The sequence below is a fragment of the Pseudophryne corroboree genome, unplaced genomic scaffold, assembly GCF_028390025.1.
Source record: "Pseudophryne corroboree isolate aPseCor3 unplaced genomic scaffold, aPseCor3.hap2 scaffold_512, whole genome shotgun sequence".
Classification (NCBI taxonomy): domain Eukaryota; kingdom Metazoa; phylum Chordata; class Amphibia; order Anura; family Myobatrachidae; genus Pseudophryne; species Pseudophryne corroboree.
The window spans coordinates 69,529-84,151 of NW_026970116.1; the positions used below are offsets into that span (position 1 = coordinate 69,529).

At 48.3% G+C, this 14,623-nt stretch overlaps 19 non-coding genes and 2 pseudogenes across 19 annotated transcripts; 16 read left to right on the forward strand and 5 right to left on the reverse strand.

Moving 5' to 3' along the window:
• Positions 1–1,354: 1,354 nt before the first annotated feature.
• Positions 1,355–1,470, reverse strand: LOC135031224 (U5 spliceosomal RNA). The gene has a single exon (XR_010227060.1). It is a non-coding gene; the product is annotated as a U5 spliceosomal RNA (small nuclear RNA).
• A 275-nt stretch (positions 1,471–1,745) lies between these two features.
• On the reverse strand, positions 1,746–1,861 carry LOC135031201 (U5 spliceosomal RNA). Its single transcript, XR_010227038.1, has one exon. It is a non-coding gene; the product is annotated as a U5 spliceosomal RNA (small nuclear RNA).
• Positions 1,862–2,135: 274 nt separating this feature from the next.
• LOC135031190 (U5 spliceosomal RNA) lies at positions 2,136–2,251 on the reverse strand. The gene has a single exon (XR_010227027.1). It is a non-coding gene; the product is annotated as a U5 spliceosomal RNA (small nuclear RNA).
• Positions 2,252–2,537: 286 nt separating this feature from the next.
• LOC135031194 (U5 spliceosomal RNA) lies at positions 2,538–2,653 on the reverse strand. Its single transcript, XR_010227031.1, has one exon. It is a non-coding gene; the product is annotated as a U5 spliceosomal RNA (small nuclear RNA).
• Positions 2,654–2,923: 270 nt separating this feature from the next.
• On the reverse strand, positions 2,924–3,039 carry LOC135031185 (U5 spliceosomal RNA). Its single transcript, XR_010227022.1, has one exon. It is a non-coding gene; the product is annotated as a U5 spliceosomal RNA (small nuclear RNA).
• A 144-nt stretch (positions 3,040–3,183) lies between these two features.
• Positions 3,184–3,346, forward strand: LOC135031114 (U1 spliceosomal RNA). Its single transcript, XR_010226976.1, has one exon. It is a non-coding gene; the product is annotated as a U1 spliceosomal RNA (small nuclear RNA).
• Positions 3,347–4,017: 671 nt separating this feature from the next.
• On the forward strand, positions 4,018–4,181 carry LOC135031259 (U1 spliceosomal RNA). The gene has a single exon (XR_010227093.1). It is a non-coding gene; the product is annotated as a U1 spliceosomal RNA (small nuclear RNA).
• Positions 4,182–4,333: 152 nt separating this feature from the next.
• LOC135031154 (U1 spliceosomal RNA) lies at positions 4,334–4,496 on the forward strand. Its single transcript, XR_010227001.1, has one exon. It is a non-coding gene; the product is annotated as a U1 spliceosomal RNA (small nuclear RNA).
• A 671-nt stretch (positions 4,497–5,167) lies between these two features.
• LOC135031238 (U1 spliceosomal RNA) lies at positions 5,168–5,331 on the forward strand. Its single transcript, XR_010227073.1, has one exon. It is a non-coding gene; the product is annotated as a U1 spliceosomal RNA (small nuclear RNA).
• A 152-nt stretch (positions 5,332–5,483) lies between these two features.
• On the forward strand, positions 5,484–5,645 carry LOC135031164 (U1 spliceosomal RNA). Its single transcript, XR_010227008.1, has one exon. It is a non-coding gene; the product is annotated as a U1 spliceosomal RNA (small nuclear RNA).
• Positions 5,646–6,316: 671 nt separating this feature from the next.
• On the forward strand, positions 6,317–6,480 carry LOC135031070 (U1 spliceosomal RNA). Its single transcript, XR_010226940.1, has one exon. It is a non-coding gene; the product is annotated as a U1 spliceosomal RNA (small nuclear RNA).
• A 152-nt stretch (positions 6,481–6,632) lies between these two features.
• Positions 6,633–6,795, forward strand: LOC135031125 (U1 spliceosomal RNA). Its single transcript, XR_010226985.1, has one exon. It is a non-coding gene; the product is annotated as a U1 spliceosomal RNA (small nuclear RNA).
• A 615-nt stretch (positions 6,796–7,410) lies between these two features.
• On the forward strand, positions 7,411–7,574 carry LOC135031236 (U1 spliceosomal RNA). Its single transcript, XR_010227071.1, has one exon. It is a non-coding gene; the product is annotated as a U1 spliceosomal RNA (small nuclear RNA).
• Positions 7,575–7,726: 152 nt separating this feature from the next.
• On the forward strand, positions 7,727–7,868 carry LOC135031130 (U1 spliceosomal RNA; annotated as a pseudogene).
• A 682-nt stretch (positions 7,869–8,550) lies between these two features.
• LOC135031158 (U1 spliceosomal RNA) lies at positions 8,551–8,714 on the forward strand. The gene has a single exon (XR_010227004.1). It is a non-coding gene; the product is annotated as a U1 spliceosomal RNA (small nuclear RNA).
• Positions 8,715–8,866: 152 nt separating this feature from the next.
• On the forward strand, positions 8,867–9,029 carry LOC135031140 (U1 spliceosomal RNA). Its single transcript, XR_010226993.1, has one exon. It is a non-coding gene; the product is annotated as a U1 spliceosomal RNA (small nuclear RNA).
• A 674-nt stretch (positions 9,030–9,703) lies between these two features.
• LOC135031254 (U1 spliceosomal RNA) lies at positions 9,704–9,867 on the forward strand. The gene has a single exon (XR_010227088.1). It is a non-coding gene; the product is annotated as a U1 spliceosomal RNA (small nuclear RNA).
• A 152-nt stretch (positions 9,868–10,019) lies between these two features.
• LOC135031160 (U1 spliceosomal RNA) lies at positions 10,020–10,182 on the forward strand. Its single transcript, XR_010227005.1, has one exon. It is a non-coding gene; the product is annotated as a U1 spliceosomal RNA (small nuclear RNA).
• Positions 10,183–10,852: 670 nt separating this feature from the next.
• Positions 10,853–11,016, forward strand: LOC135031141 (U1 spliceosomal RNA). The gene has a single exon (XR_010226994.1). It is a non-coding gene; the product is annotated as a U1 spliceosomal RNA (small nuclear RNA).
• A 2,700-nt stretch (positions 11,017–13,716) lies between these two features.
• LOC135031077 (U1 spliceosomal RNA) lies at positions 13,717–13,880 on the forward strand. The gene has a single exon (XR_010226946.1). It is a non-coding gene; the product is annotated as a U1 spliceosomal RNA (small nuclear RNA).
• A 152-nt stretch (positions 13,881–14,032) lies between these two features.
• On the forward strand, positions 14,033–14,168 carry LOC135031145 (U1 spliceosomal RNA; annotated as a pseudogene).
• The last annotated feature ends 455 nt before the right edge of the window (positions 14,169–14,623 follow it).

Below are 14,623 nucleotides of genomic sequence, written 5' to 3' on the forward strand. Positions count from 1 at the left end.
TGAAGCATTCAAGCTGATTTCTTGCAGCAGCTGGGCACTGTAACAGCTCCAGAGCTGCTCTGTAAGGCAAGTAAAAGGGTGTGGGCCCTGCAGCACCACCTGTAGTTCGCATTGTGCGTTGGAAGGCACAAAGTAAGCAGACGGGAGGAGAAGTCAGGATAGTACACAAGGGCATCCTTTTCTCTTAGTCCGTAGAGGATGCTGGGGTCACATTAAGAACCATGGGGTATAGACGGGATCCGCAAGAGACATGGGCACTTTAAGACTTTCAAAGGGTGTGAACTGGCTCCTCCCTCTATGCCCCTCCTCCAGACTCCAGTTATAGGAACTGTGCCCAGGGAGACGGACATTTCGAGGAAAGGATTTATAGTTAAACTAAGGTGAGCATCTTACCAGCTCACACCTTAAGCATGCCGCAGAACGTGGCATTCAACAGAACACAAGCCAACGGCATGAACAATTGCAGCAAAAAGCTGACCAGAACCGTAACACAACATGTGTATAACCACAAGTAATAACTGCAGACACAGTATGGACTGGGACGGGTGCCCAGCATCCTCTACGTACTAAGAGAAAAGGATTTACCGGTAGGTATTAAAATCCTATTTTCTCATACGACCTAGAGGATGCTGGGGTCACATTAAGAACCATGGGGTTATACCAAAGCTCTTGAACGGGTGGGAGAGTGCGTACGACTCTGCAGCACCGAATGACCCAACTTGAGGTTATCATCAGCCAAGGTATCAAACTTGTAAAACTTAGCAAAAGTGTTTACTAAATAGCTGCTCGGCAAAGTTGCAATGCCGAGACTCCCCGACCAGCTGCCCAGGATGAACCCACCTTTCTAGTAGAATGGGTCTTCACCTAATTCAGTAACGGCAATTCCACGAATGAGCATGCTGAATCTTACCACAGATCCAGCGCATAATGGTCTGCATGGAAGCAGGACACCCAATCATGTTGGGAGCATACAGGACAAACAGAGCCTCTGTTTTCCTAATCTGAACCGTTCTGGTGACATAAATTTTCAAAGTTCTGACCACAGCCAGAGACTTTGACTCAACGAAGGTGTCAGTGGCCAAAGGCACCATGTGGAAAGATGAACCACCTTCGGCAGAAATTGTTGACGTGTCCTCAATTCTGCTCTATCTTCATGAAAGATCAAATAAAGGCTCTTGTGATACTGCATGGTTTGTACTGTTTTCCATGTGCTCCCAGATCTTTCAAGCAAGTAGCATGGTCAAGAAAGTTCTGTTTGAAAAGAAACAAACATTTACTGTCATTGTTATGCAAATAAACTTACATTAAAGCTAACAAGAAAGCACACTCGTTCTGTCTTTAAACTGATAAAAGATACCCCAATAATATGGGGCATGCAAAAATTGAGATAAAACTCAGTTTTGCTCCTCTCCACGGAAATCTTTAATAAAAGGCGAAATATTTGTTAGTTCTGAAGAGAAACCAGAGCATGACCAAGATTCCACCTGTCGCCTGAGTGCCATGCCAGCAGTTCTCATTCAGCTCAAAGTGAGCACCCAATTTGAATGAAAGAAAGCAGATTTCTCACCAGGCTTCCCCTTGCTATAAACATGGTTTGTACTCTTTTCCATGTGCTCCCAGATCTTTCAAACAATTAGTGTGGTCAAGAAAGTTCTGTTTGAAAAGAAACAAACATTTACTGTAATTTCTATGCAAATGAGCTTACATTAAAGCACACTCGTTCTATCTTTAAACCAATAAAATAAAACCCCAATAAGATGGGGCATGCAAAAATTGAGATAAAACTCAGTTTTGCTCCTCTCCACGGAAATCTTTAGTAAAAGGCGAAAGATTTGTTCGTTCTGAAGAGAAACCACAGCATGACCAAGATTCTACCTGTCGCCTGAGTGCCATGCCAGCAGTCCTCATTCAGCTCAAAGTGAGCACCCAATTTGAAAGAAAGAAAGCAGATTTCTCACCAGGCTTCCCCTTGCTATAAACATGGTTTGTACTCTTTTCCATGTGCTCCCAGATCTTTCAAGCAATTAGTATAGTCAAGAAAGTTCTGTTTGAAAAGAAACAAACATTTACTGTCATTTCTACGCAAATGAGCTTACATTAAAGCACACTCGTTCTATCTTTAAACTGATAAAAGAAACCCCAATAAGACGGGGCATGCAAAAATTGAGATAAAACTCAGTTTTGCTCCTCTCCACGGAAATCTTTAGTAAAAGGCGAAAGATTTGTTCGTTCTGAAGAGAAACCAGAGCATGACCAAGATTCCACCTGTCGCCTGAGTGCCATGCCAGCAGTCCTCATTCAGCTCAAAGTGAGCACCCAATTTGAAAGAAAGAAAGCAGATTTCTCACCAGGCTTCCCCTTGCTATAAGCATGGTTTGTACTCTTTTCCATGTGCTCCCAGATCTTTCAAGCAATTAGTATGGTCAAGAAAGTTCTGCTTGAAAAGAAACAGACATTTATTGTCATTGTTATGCAAATATACTTACATTAAAGCTAACAAGAAAGCACACTCGTTCTGTCTTTAATCCGATAAAAGAAACCCCAATAATATGGGACATGCAAAAATTGAGATAAAACTCAGTTTTGCTCCTCTCCACGGAAATCTTTAGTAAAAGGCGAAAGATTTGTTCGTTCTGAAGAGAAACCAGAGCATGACCAAGATTCCACCTGTCGCCTGAGTGCCGTGCCAGCAGTCCTCATTCAGATCAAAGTGAGCGCCCAATTTGAAAGAAAGCAGATTTCTCACCTGTCTTCTCCTTGCTATAAGCATGGTTTGTACTGTATTCCATGTGCTCCCAGATCTTTCAAGCAAGTAGCATGGTCAAGAAAGTTCTGTTTGAAAAGAAACAAACATTTACTGTCATTTCTATGCAAATGAGCTTACATTAAAGCACACTCATTCTATCTTTAAACCGATAAAAGAAACCCCAAAAAGATGGGGCATGCAAAAATTGAGATAAAACTCGGTTTTGCTCCTCTCCACGGAAATCTTTAGTAAAAGGCGAAAGATTTGTTCGTTCTGAAGAGAAACCAGAGCATGACCAATATTTTTATCTGAAAATATGTGTTCTCCCTGCAGTTGTTGTCCCCAGATGAGAGTTCCCTTGTGCTGCCTCAGTTGAATCTCCTTTACTTGACAGGGTGATGCTCGAGCAGCGACCCTCCCCAGCTCTAGCCCAACTCCTACTTACCTGCCAGGTGAGATACTATGATCATGAAGGTGCTTCTCCCAGGGCAAGGCTCACCCATTGCACTCTGGGTGTGCTGCTTCTGCGATTTCCCCAAATGTGGGAAACTTGACTGCATAATTTGTGTTTCCCCTGGTCGGCTCTCGTATAATTCAGATCTCTTTGTCTCAGGTCTCTCTCCAGCCTAGTTTGCTGTCTGTTTCTACTTCTCTTTTCTTGAGCCGCTCCCTTCTATGCCCTTGCGCACTATCCTGACTTCTCCCGTCTGCTTACTTTGTGCCTTCCAACGCACAATGCAAACTACAGGTAGTGCTGCAGGACCCACACCCTTTTACTTGCCTTACAGAGCGTCTCTGGAGCAGTTACAGTGCCCAGCTGCTGCAAGAAATCAGCTTGAATGCTTCAGGGGCTGGGGAATAGCCAACATGAGCCCCACACCGAAGGAGGGTGGAGGTGTGTAATGCGAACTAGGGGTCATCCAAGCGCCGCAAAAGGCCGCCATGCCCTGCACGCCCCTTTTCTCTTTTCATATGCAGACGAGGGTTGAAGCCAACTTTGACCCACTGTTTGGATGACATCACCATATGCAAATCCATCTGCTGCAGGCCTTCCCCCAGGAATGCTTGCACTAGTTGTTGCATTTGGTTTGTTGTTTGGGGGTGCTTCAGTATTAGGCAGCCTTCTGCCCTCCCATGTTCATCTGAAAATATATGTTCTCCCTGCAGTTGTTGTCCCCAGATGAGAGTTCCCTTGTGCTGCCTCAGTTGAATCTCCTTTACTTGACAGAGATGTGCCTGAGCAGCGGCCCTCCCCAGCCCTATCCCAAATCATACTTATTTTGCATAGGCGATACCATGGTCATGAAGATTGTTCTCCCAGGGTGAGGTTCATTCATTGCATTCTGGGTATGCTGACCCCTGTGATTTCCCCAAATGTGGGAAACTCGACTGCATTATTTGTGGTAGTGGGGGACTGTGTTTGTGCTTTCCTCTGGTCAGCTCTGGTAAAAATCAGATTTCTTTATCTCAGATCTTCCTCTAGCCTTGTTCTTCTTTCGAGAGTTCCCTTGTGCTGCCTCAGTTGGATCTCTTTCACTTGACAGGGGGGTGCCCGAGCAGCGACCCTCCCCAGCTCTAGCCCAACTCCTACTTACCTGCCAGGTGAGATACTATGATCATGAAGGTGCTTCTCCCAGGGCAAGGCTCACCCATTGCACTCTGGTTGTGCTGCCCCTGTGATTTCCCCAAATGTGGGAAACTTGACTGCATAATTTGTGTTTCCCTTGGTCGGCTCTCGTATAATTCAGATCTCTTTGTCTCAGGTCTATCTCCAGCCTAGTTTGCTGTCTGTTTCCACTTCTCTTTTCTTGAGCCGCTCCCTTCTATGCCCTTGCGCACTATCCTGACTTCTCCCGTCTGCTTACTTCGTGCCTTCCAACGCACAATGCAAACTACAGGTAGTGCTGCAGGGCCCACACCCTTTTACTTGCCTTACAGAGCAGCTCTGGAGCAGTTACAGTGCCCAGCTGCTGCAAGAAATCAGCTTGAATGCTTCAGGGGCTGGGGCATAGCCAACATGAGCCCCACACCGAAGGAGGGTGGAGGTGTGTAATGCTAACTAGGGGTCATCCAAGCGCCGCAAAAGGCCGCCATGCCCTGCACGCCCCTTTTCTCTTTTCATATGCAGACGAGGGTTGAAGCCAACTTTGACCCACTGCTTGGATGGCATCACCATATGCAAATCCATCTGCTGCAGGCCTTCCCCCAGGAATGCTTGCACTAGTTGTAGCATTTGGTTTGTTGTTTGGGGGTGCTTCAGTATTAGGCAGCCTTCTGCCCTCCCATGTTCATCTGAAAATATGTGTTCTCCCTGCAGTTGTTGTCCCCAGATGAGAGTTCCCTTGTGCTGCCTCAGTTGAATCTCCTTTACTTGACAGAGATGTGCCTGAGCAGCGGCCCTCCCCAGCCCTATCCCAAATCATACTTATTTTGCATAGGAGAGACCATGGTCTTGAAGATTGTTCTCCCAGGGTGAGGTTCATTCATTGCATTCTGGGTATGCTGACCCCTGTGATTTCCCCAAATGTGGGAAACTCAACTGCATTATTTGTGGTAGTGGGGGACTGTGTTTGTGCTTTCCTCTGGTCAGCTCTGGTAAAAGTCAGATTTCTTTGTTTCAGTTCTTCCTCTAGCCTTGTTCTTCTTTCGAGAGTTCCCTTGTGCTGCCTCAGTTGGATCTCCTTCACTTGACAGGGGGGTGCCCGAGCAGCGACCCTCCCCAGCTCTAGCCCAACTTCTACTTACCTGCCAGGTGAGATACTATAATCATGAAGGTGCTTCTCCCAGGGCAAGGCTCACCCATTGCACTCTGGATTTGCTGCCCCTGCGATTTCCCCAAATGTGGGAAACTTGACTGCATAATTTGTGTTTCCCCTGGCGGCTCTCGTATAATTCAGATCTCTTTGTCTCAGGTCTCTCTCCAGCCTAGTTTGCTGTCTGTTTCCACTTCTCTTTTCTTAAGCCGCTCCATTCTATGGCCTTGCGCACTATCCTTACTTCTCCCGTCTGCTTACTTTGTGCCTTCCAATGCACAATGCAAACTACAGGTAGTGCTGCAGGGCCCACACCCTTTTACTTGCCGTACAGAGCAGCTCTGGAGCTGTTACAGTGCCCAGCTACTGCAAGAAATCAGCTTGAATGCTTCAGGGGCTGGGGCATAGCCAACATGAGCCCCACACCAAAGGAGGGTGGAGGTGTTTAATGCGAACTAGGGGTCATCCAAGCGCCGCAAAAGGCCGCCATGCCCTGCACGCCCCTTTTCTCTTTTCATATGCAGACGAGGGTTGAAGCCAACTTTGACCCACTGCTTGGATGACATCACCATATGCAAATCCATCTGCTGCAGGCCTTCCCCCAGGAATGCTTGCACTAGTTGTTGCATTTGGTCTGTTGTTTGGGGGTGCTTCAGTATTAGGCAGCCTTCTGCCCTCCCATGTTCATCTGAAAATATGTGTTCTCCCTGCAGTTGTTGTCCCCAGATGAGAGTTCCCTTATGCTGCCTCAGTTGAATCTCCTTTACTTGACAGAGATGTGCCTGAGCAGCGGCCCTCCCCAGCCCTATCCCAAATCATACTTATTTTGCATAGGAGATACCATGGTCATGAAGATTATTCTCCCAGTGTGAGGTTCATTCATTGCATTCTGGGTATGCTGACCCCTGTGATTTCCCCAAATGTGTGAAACTCGACAGCATTATTTGTGGTAGTGGGGGACTGTGTTTGTGTTTTCCTCTGGTCAGCTCAGGTAAAAGTCAGATTTCTTTGTCTCAGATCTTCCTCTAGCCTTGTTCTTCTTTCGAGAATTCCCTTGTGCTGCCTCAGTTGGATCTCCTTCACTTGACAGGGGGGTACCCGAGCAGCGACCCTCCCCAGCTCTAGCCCAACTCCTACTTACCTGCCAGGTGAGATACTATGATCACGTAGGTGCTTCTCCCAGGGCAAGGCTCACCCATTGCACTCTGGGTGTGCTGCTCCTGCGATTTCCCCAAATGTGGGAAACTTGACTGCATAATTTGTGTTTCCCCTGGTCGGCTCTCGTATAATTCAGATCTCTTTGTCTCAGGTCTCTCTCCAGCCTAGTTTGCTGTCTGTTTCCACTTCTCTATTCTTAAGTGCCTTCCAATGCACAATGCAAACTACAGGTAGTGCTGCAGGGCCCACACCCTTTTACTTGCCGTACAGAGCAGCTCTGGAGCTGTTACAGTGCCCAGCTGCTGCAAGAAATCAGCTTGAATGCTTCAGGGGCTGGGGCATAGCCAACATGAGCCCCACACCGAAGGAGGGTGGGGGTGTTTAATGCGAACTAAGGGTCATCCAAGCGCCGCAAAAGGCCGCCATGCCCTGCATACCCCTTTTCTCTTTTCATATGCAGATGAGGGTTCCAGCCAACTTTGGCCCACTGCTTGGATGACATCACCGTATGCAAATCCGTCTTCTGCAGAACGTCCCCCAGGAATGCTTGTACTAGTTGTTGCATTTGGTTTGTTGTTTGGGGGTGCTTCAGTATTAGGCAGCCTTCTGCCCTCCCATGTTCATCTGAAAATATGTGTTCTCCCTGCAGTTGTTGTCCCAAGATGGGAGTTCCCTTGTGCTGCCTCAGTTGAATCTCCTTTACTTGACAGAGATGTGCCTGAGCAGCGGCCCTCCCCAGCCCTATCCCAAATCATACTTATTTTGCATAGGAGATACCATGGTCATGAAGATTGTTCTCCGAGGGTGAGGTTCATTCATTGCATTTTGGGTATGCTGACCCCTGTGATTTCCCCAAATGTGGGAAACTCGACTGCATTATTTGTGGTAGTGGGGGACTGTGTTTGTGCTTTCCTCTGGTCAGCTCTGGTAAAAGTCAGATTTCTTTGTCTCAGATTTTCCTCTAGCCTTGTTCTTCTTTCGAGAGTTCCCTTGTGCTGCCTCAGTTGGATCTCCTTCACTTGACAGGGGGGTACCCGAGCAGCAACCCTCCCCAGCTCTAGCCCAACTCCTACTTACCTGCCAGGTGAGATACTATGATCATGAAGGTGCTTCTCCCAGGGCAAGGCTCACCCATTGCACTCTGGGTGTGCTGCTCCTGCGATTTCCCCAAATGTGGGACACTTGACTGCATAATTTGTGTTTCCCCTGGTCGGCTCTCGTATAATTTAGATCTCTTTGTCTCAGGTCTCTCTCCAGCCTAGTTTGCTGCCTGTTTCCACTTCTCTTTTCTTGAGCCGCTCCCTTCTATGCCCTTGCGCACTGTCCTGACTTCTCCCGTCTGCTTACTTTGTGCCTTCCAACGCACAATGCGAACTACAGGTAGTGCTGCAGGGCCCACACCCTTTTACTTGCCTTACAGAGCAGCTCTGGAGCTGTTACAGTGCCCAGCTGCTGCAAGAAATCAGCTTGAATACTTCAGGGGCTGGGGCATAGCCAACATGAGCCCCACACCGAAGGAGAATGGAGGTGTTTAATGCGAACTAGGGGTCATCCAAGCGCCGCAAAAGGCCGCCATTCCCTGCATAACCCTTATTCTCTTTTCATATGCAGATGAGGGTTCCAGCCAACTTTGGCCCACTGCTTGGATGACATCACCGTATGCAAATCCGTCTTCTGCAGACCTTCTCCCAGGAATGCTTTTACTAGTTGTTGCTTTTGGTTTGTTGTTTGGGGGTGCTTCAGTATTAGGCAGCCCATGTTCATCTGAAAATATGTGTTCTCCCTGCAGTTGTTGTCCCCAGATGAGAGTTCCCTTGTGCTGCCTCAGTTGAATCTCCTTTACTTGACAGAGATGTGCCTGAGCAGCGGCCCTCCCCAGCCCTATCCCAAATCATACTTATTTTGCATAGGAGATACCATGGTCATGAAGATTGTTCTCCCAGGGTTAGGTTCATTCATTGCATTCTGGGTATGCTGACCCCTGTGATTTCCCCAAATGTGGGAAACTCAACTGCATTATTTGTGGTAGTGGGGGACTGTGTTTGTGCTTTCCTCTGGTCAGCTCTGGTAAAAGTCAGATTTCTTTGTCTCAGATCTTCCTCTAGCCTTGTTCTTCTTTCGAGAGTTCCCTTGTGCTGCCTCAGTTGGATCTCCTTCACTTGACAGGGGGGTGCCCGAGCAGCGACCCTCCCCAGCTCTAGCCCAACTCCTACTTACCTGCCAGGTGAGATACTATGATCATGTAGGTGCTTCTCCCAGGGCAAGGCTCACCCAATGCACTCTGGGTGTGCTGCCCCTGCGATTTCCCCAAATGTGGGAAACTTGACTGCATAATTTGTGTTTTCCCTGGTCGGCACTCATATAATTCAGATCTCTTTGTCTCAGGTCTCTCTCCAGCCTAGTTTGCTGTCTGTTTCCACTTCTTTTTTCTTAAGCCCCTCCCTTCTATACCCTTGTGGACTATCCTGACATCTCCTCCTGTCTGCTTACTTTGTGCCTTCCAATGCACAATGCAAACTACAGGTAGTGCTGCAGGGCCCACACCCTTTTACTTGCCTTACAGAGCAGCTCTGGAGCTGTTACAGTGCCCAGCTGCTGCAAGAAATCAGCTTGAATGCTTCAGGGGCTGGGGCATAGCCAACATGAGCCCCACACCGACGGAGGGTGGAGGTGTTTAATGCAAACTAAGGGTCATCCAAGCACTGCAAAAGGCTGCCATGCCCTGCATACCCCTTTTCTCTTTTCATATGCAGATGAGGGTTCCAGCCAACTTTGGCCCACTGCTTGGATGACATCACCGTATGCAAATCCGTCTTCTGCAGACCTTTTCCCAGGAATGCTTGTACTAGTTGTTGCATTTGGTTTGTTGTTTGGGGGTGCTTCAGTATTAGGCAGCTTTCTGCTCTCCCATTTTCATCTGAAAATATGTGTTCTCCCTGCAGTTGTTGTCCCCAGATGAGAGTTCCCTTGTGCTGCCTCAGTTGAATCTCCTTTACTTGACAGAGATGTGCCTGAGCAGCGGCCCTCCCCAGCCCTATCCCAAATCATACTTATTTTGCATAGGAGATACCATTATCATGAAGATTGTTCTCCCAGGGTGAGGTTCATTCATTGCATTCTGGGTATGCTGACCCCTGTGATTTCCCCAAATGTGGGAAACTCGACTGCATTATTTGTTGTAGTGGGGGACTGTGTTTGTGCTTTCCTCTGGTCAGCTCTGGTAAAAGTCAGATTTCTATGTCTCAGATCTTCATCTAGCCTTGTTCTTTTTTCGAGAGTTTCCTTGTGCTGCCTCAGTTGGATCTCCTTCACTTGACAGGGGGGTACCCGAGCAGCAACCCTCCCCAGCTCTAGCCCAACTCCTACTTACCTGCCAGGTGAGATACTATGATCAGGAAGGTGCTTCTCCCAGGGCAAGGCTCACCCAATGCACTCTGGGTGTGCTGCTCCTGCGATTTCCCCAAATGTGGGACACTTGATTACATAATTTGTGTTTCCTCTGGTCGGTTCTCGTATAATTCAGATCTCTTTGTCTCAGGTCTCTCTCCAGCCTAGTTTGCTGTCTGTTTCCACTTCTCTTTTCTTGAGCCGCTCCCTTCTATGCCCTTGTGCATTATCCTGACTTCCCCGTCTGCTTACTTTGTGCCTTCCAACGCACAATGCAAACTACAGGTAGTGCTGCAGGGCCCACACCCTTTTACTTGCTTTACAGAGCAGCTCTGGAGCTGTTACAGTGCCCAGCTGCTGCAAGAAATCAGCTTGAATGCTTCAGGGGCTGGGGCATAGCCAACATGAGCCCCACACCGAAGGAGGGTGGAGGTGTTTAATGCGAACTAGGGGTCATCCAAGCGCCGCAAAAGGCAGCCATGCCCTGCACACCCCTTTTTTATTTTCATATGCAGACGAGGGTTGAATCCAACTTTGACCCACTGCTTGGATGACATCACCATATGCAAATCCGTCTGCTGCAGGCCTTCCCCCAGGAATGCTTGCACTAGTAGTTGCATTTGGTTTGTTGTTTGGGGGTGCTTCAGTATTAGGCAGCCTTCTGCCCTCCCATGTTCATCTGAAAATATGTGTTCTCCCTGCAGTTGTTGTCCCCAGATGAGAGTTCCCTTGTGCTGCCTCAGTTGAATCTCCTTTACTTGACAGAGATGTGCCTGAGCAGCGGCCCTCCCCAGCCCTATCCCAAATCATACTTATTTTGCATAGGAGATACCATGGTCATGAAGATTGTTCTCCCAGGGTGAGGTTCATTCATTGCACTCTGGGTATGCTGACCCCTGTGATTTCCCCAAATGTGGGAAACTCGACTGCATTATTTGTGGTAGTGGGGGACTGTGTTTGTGCTTTCCTCTGGTCAGCTCTGGTAAAAGTCAGATTTCTTTGTCTCAGATCTTCCTCTAGCCTTGTTCTTCTTTCGAGAGTTCCCTTGTGCTGCCTCAGTTGGATCTCCTTCACTTGACAGGGGGTGCCCGAGCAGCAATCCTCCACAGCTCTAGCCCAACTCCTACTTACCTGCCAGGTGAGATACTATGATCTTCACTGTTAGGGCAATCAGGATGTGGAATTCCCTGCCAGGGAAGGTGGTAATGGCGGACTCTGTAATTGGATTTAAAAAAGGAATGGATACATTTCTGAATGAAAAAGCTATCCAAGGTTATAATACTTAAAATATCAACATGGTTAATCCGGGGGTAACATGAGTTATAGTAGCTAACTAGTCATAAAACATTATTCAGCAAGTATGTAGAATCATCACAACTTAAAACAGGTTGAACACGTTGGGCAATTTGCCTCTATTCAACCTCAAAAACTATGTTACCATATGTTACTATATTACTATGTTACTGTAGTATACAGAACACCACAATGTAATGAGCAGTGATAGTGAGCACTGATGAGGATACTAGAACTGACACTGAGCAGCAAGATGCAGCACTGGACTATTAGTAATGTACTGTAGTATGCTGAGCACCACAATGCAGCACAAGACAATGAGCAGTGATACTGAGCACTGATGAGGATACTACTGAGAACTGACACTGAGCAGGAGAGACACACTACTAGTATTACTGAGCAGCAATAAGTAACCACTGATACTGAGCACTGATATTGAGATTTCCACTGAGAGAACATAGCCACGTCCTCTCCGCTCTCTCTTCAATGCACGAGTAAAAATGGCGGCAACGCGCAGCTCTTTATATGGAATCCGAATCTCGCGAGAATCCGACAGCGGGATGATGACATTTTCCCTTGTTCAGGTTTTCCGAGTCAGGCGGGAACAACCGAGCCTGCCTCGGACCAGTGTAAACCACGTGGAGTTCGTCGGGAATTCGGTTCTCGGAGAACCGAACCCGCTCCTCTCTACCTTATACCCATCAATTGTTTTTATTTTCAATCTAAGCCCCTGCAGTTTTCTGTAAGCATCTGCTTCGCTATGATGATCAACAAGTCACAAGGGCAAACACTCAGGGCTTGAGGCGTAGATCTTAGGACCAGCTGCTACAAGCATGGCAGAGGTGTCACTATCACTGGTGACACCCAGAGAGGTGGCGAGGGAGATTGTAATGCAGTGCGCGCAGATAAACAGCGCAATGGTAAAAAGGAGGCATGGTTTCATAGGTAGGGGCGTGGCCTGGTGGCCTGAATCTACATTTTGTTGCTCCGGGTGTCCCGGGGGTTGGGGGCTGCACCCGGGGACTAGTGTGTGAGCGGTGCTGGCTCCTGCACAGTGACAGGGCATGGCCACCCAGCATGACGCCTCCCTTCTTGACCATGCTGTAATTGCAGTCGCACTGCAGTTCAGCGTGATCATAAAAAATGGTGTAGGCTCCTGCTGGTGCAGACTGTAGAGAAAAGCTGCTGTGACCACGCCCCCTGTGTCTCCTCCGTTGCAGACCCCATTTTGAAGCCTTGCCCCCGGACTAAGAGAAAAGAATGCCCTTGCGCACTATCCTGACTTCTCCTCCCGTCTGCTTAATTTGTGCCTTCCAACGCACAATGCGAACAACAGGTGGTGCTGCAGGGCCCACACCCTTTTACTTGCCTTACAGAACAGCTCTGGAGCTGTTACAGTGCCCAGCTGCTGCAAGAAATCAGCTTGAATGCATCAGGGGATGGGGCATGGCCAACATGAGCCCCACACCAAAGGAGGGTGGAGGTGTTTAATGCAAACTAGGGGTCATCCAAGCACTGCAAAAGGCCGCCATGCCCTGCATGCCCCTTTTCTCTTTTCATATGCAGATGAGGGTTCCAGTCAACTTTGGCCCACTGCTTGGATTTACATCACCGTATGCAAATCCGTCTGCTGCAGACCTTCCCCCAGGAGTGCTTGTACTAGTTGTTGCATATGGGCCCTCATTCCGAGTCGTTCGCTCTGTAAATTTCATCGCATCGCAGTGAAATTCTGCTTAGTACGCATGCGCAATATTCGCACTGCGACTGCGCCAAGTAATTTTACAATGAAGAAAGTATTTTTACTCACGGCTTTTTCTTCGCTCCGGCGATCGTAATGTGATTGACAGGAAATGGGTGTTACTGGGCGGAAACAGGCCGTTTTATGGGCGTGTGGGAAAAAACGCTACAGTTTCCGGAAAAAACGCAGGAGTGGCCGGAGAAACGGGGGAGTGTCTGGGCGAACTCTGGGAGTGTTTGTGACGTCAAACCAGGAACGACAAGCACTGAACTGATCGCAGATGCCGAGTAAGTCTGAAGCTACTCTGAAACTGCTAAGTAGTTTGTAATCGCAATATTGCGAATACATCGGTCGCAATTTTAAGAAGCTAAGATTCACTCCCAGTAGGCGGCGGCTTAGCGTGTGTAACTCTGCTAAAATCGCCTTGCGAGCGATCAACTCGGAATGAGGGCCATGGTTTGATATTTGATGGTGCTTCAGTATTAGGCTGCCTTCCGCCCTCCCATGTTCATCTGAAAAGATGTGGTCTCCCTGCAGTTGTTGTCCCCAGATGAGAGTTCCCTTGTGCTGCCTCAGTTGAATCTCCTTTACTTGACAGAGATGTGCCTGAGCAGCGGCCCTCACCAGCCCTATCCCAAATCATACTTATTTTGCATAGGAGATACCATGGTCATGAAGATTGTTCTCCCAGGGTGAGGTTCATTCATTGCATTCTGGGTATGCTGACCCCTGTGATTTTCCCAAATGTGGGAAACTCGACTGCATTATTTGTGGTAGTGGGGGACTGTGTTTGTGCTTTCCTCTGGTCAGCTCTGGTAAAAGTCAGATTTCTTTGTCTCAGATCTTCCTCTAGCCTTGTTCTTCTTTCGAGAGTTCCCTGGTGCTGCTTCAGTTGGATCTCCTTCACTTCACAGGGGGGAACCCGAGCAGCGACCCTCCCCAGCTCTAGCCCAACTCCTACTTACCTGCCAGGTGAGATACTATGATCATGAAGGTGCTTCTCCCAGGGCAAGGCTCAACCATTGCACTCTGGGTGTGCTGCTCCTGCGATTTCCCCAAATGTGGGAAACTTGACTGCATAATTTGTGTTTCCCCTCGTCGGCTCTCGTATAATTCAGATCTCTTTGTCTCAGGTCTCTCTCCAGCCTAGTTTGCTGTCTGTTTCCACTTCTCTTTTCTTGAGCCGCTCCCTTCTATGCCCTTGCGCACTATCCTGACTTCTCCCGTCTGCTTACTTCGTGCCTTCCAACGCACAATGCGAACTACAGGTAGTGCTGCAGGGCCCACACCCTTTTACTTGCCTTACAGAGTAGCTCTGGAGCAGTTACAGTGCCCAGCTGCTGCAAGAAATCAGCTTGAATGCTTCAGGGGCTGGGGCATAGCCAACATGAGCCCCACACCGAAGGAGGGAGGAGGCGTGTAATGCAAACTAGGGGTCATCCAAGCGCTGCAAAAGGCCGCCATGCCCTGCACGCCCCTTTTCTCTTTTCATATGCAGACGAGGGTTGAAGCCAACTTTGACCCACTGCTTGGATGACATCACCATAT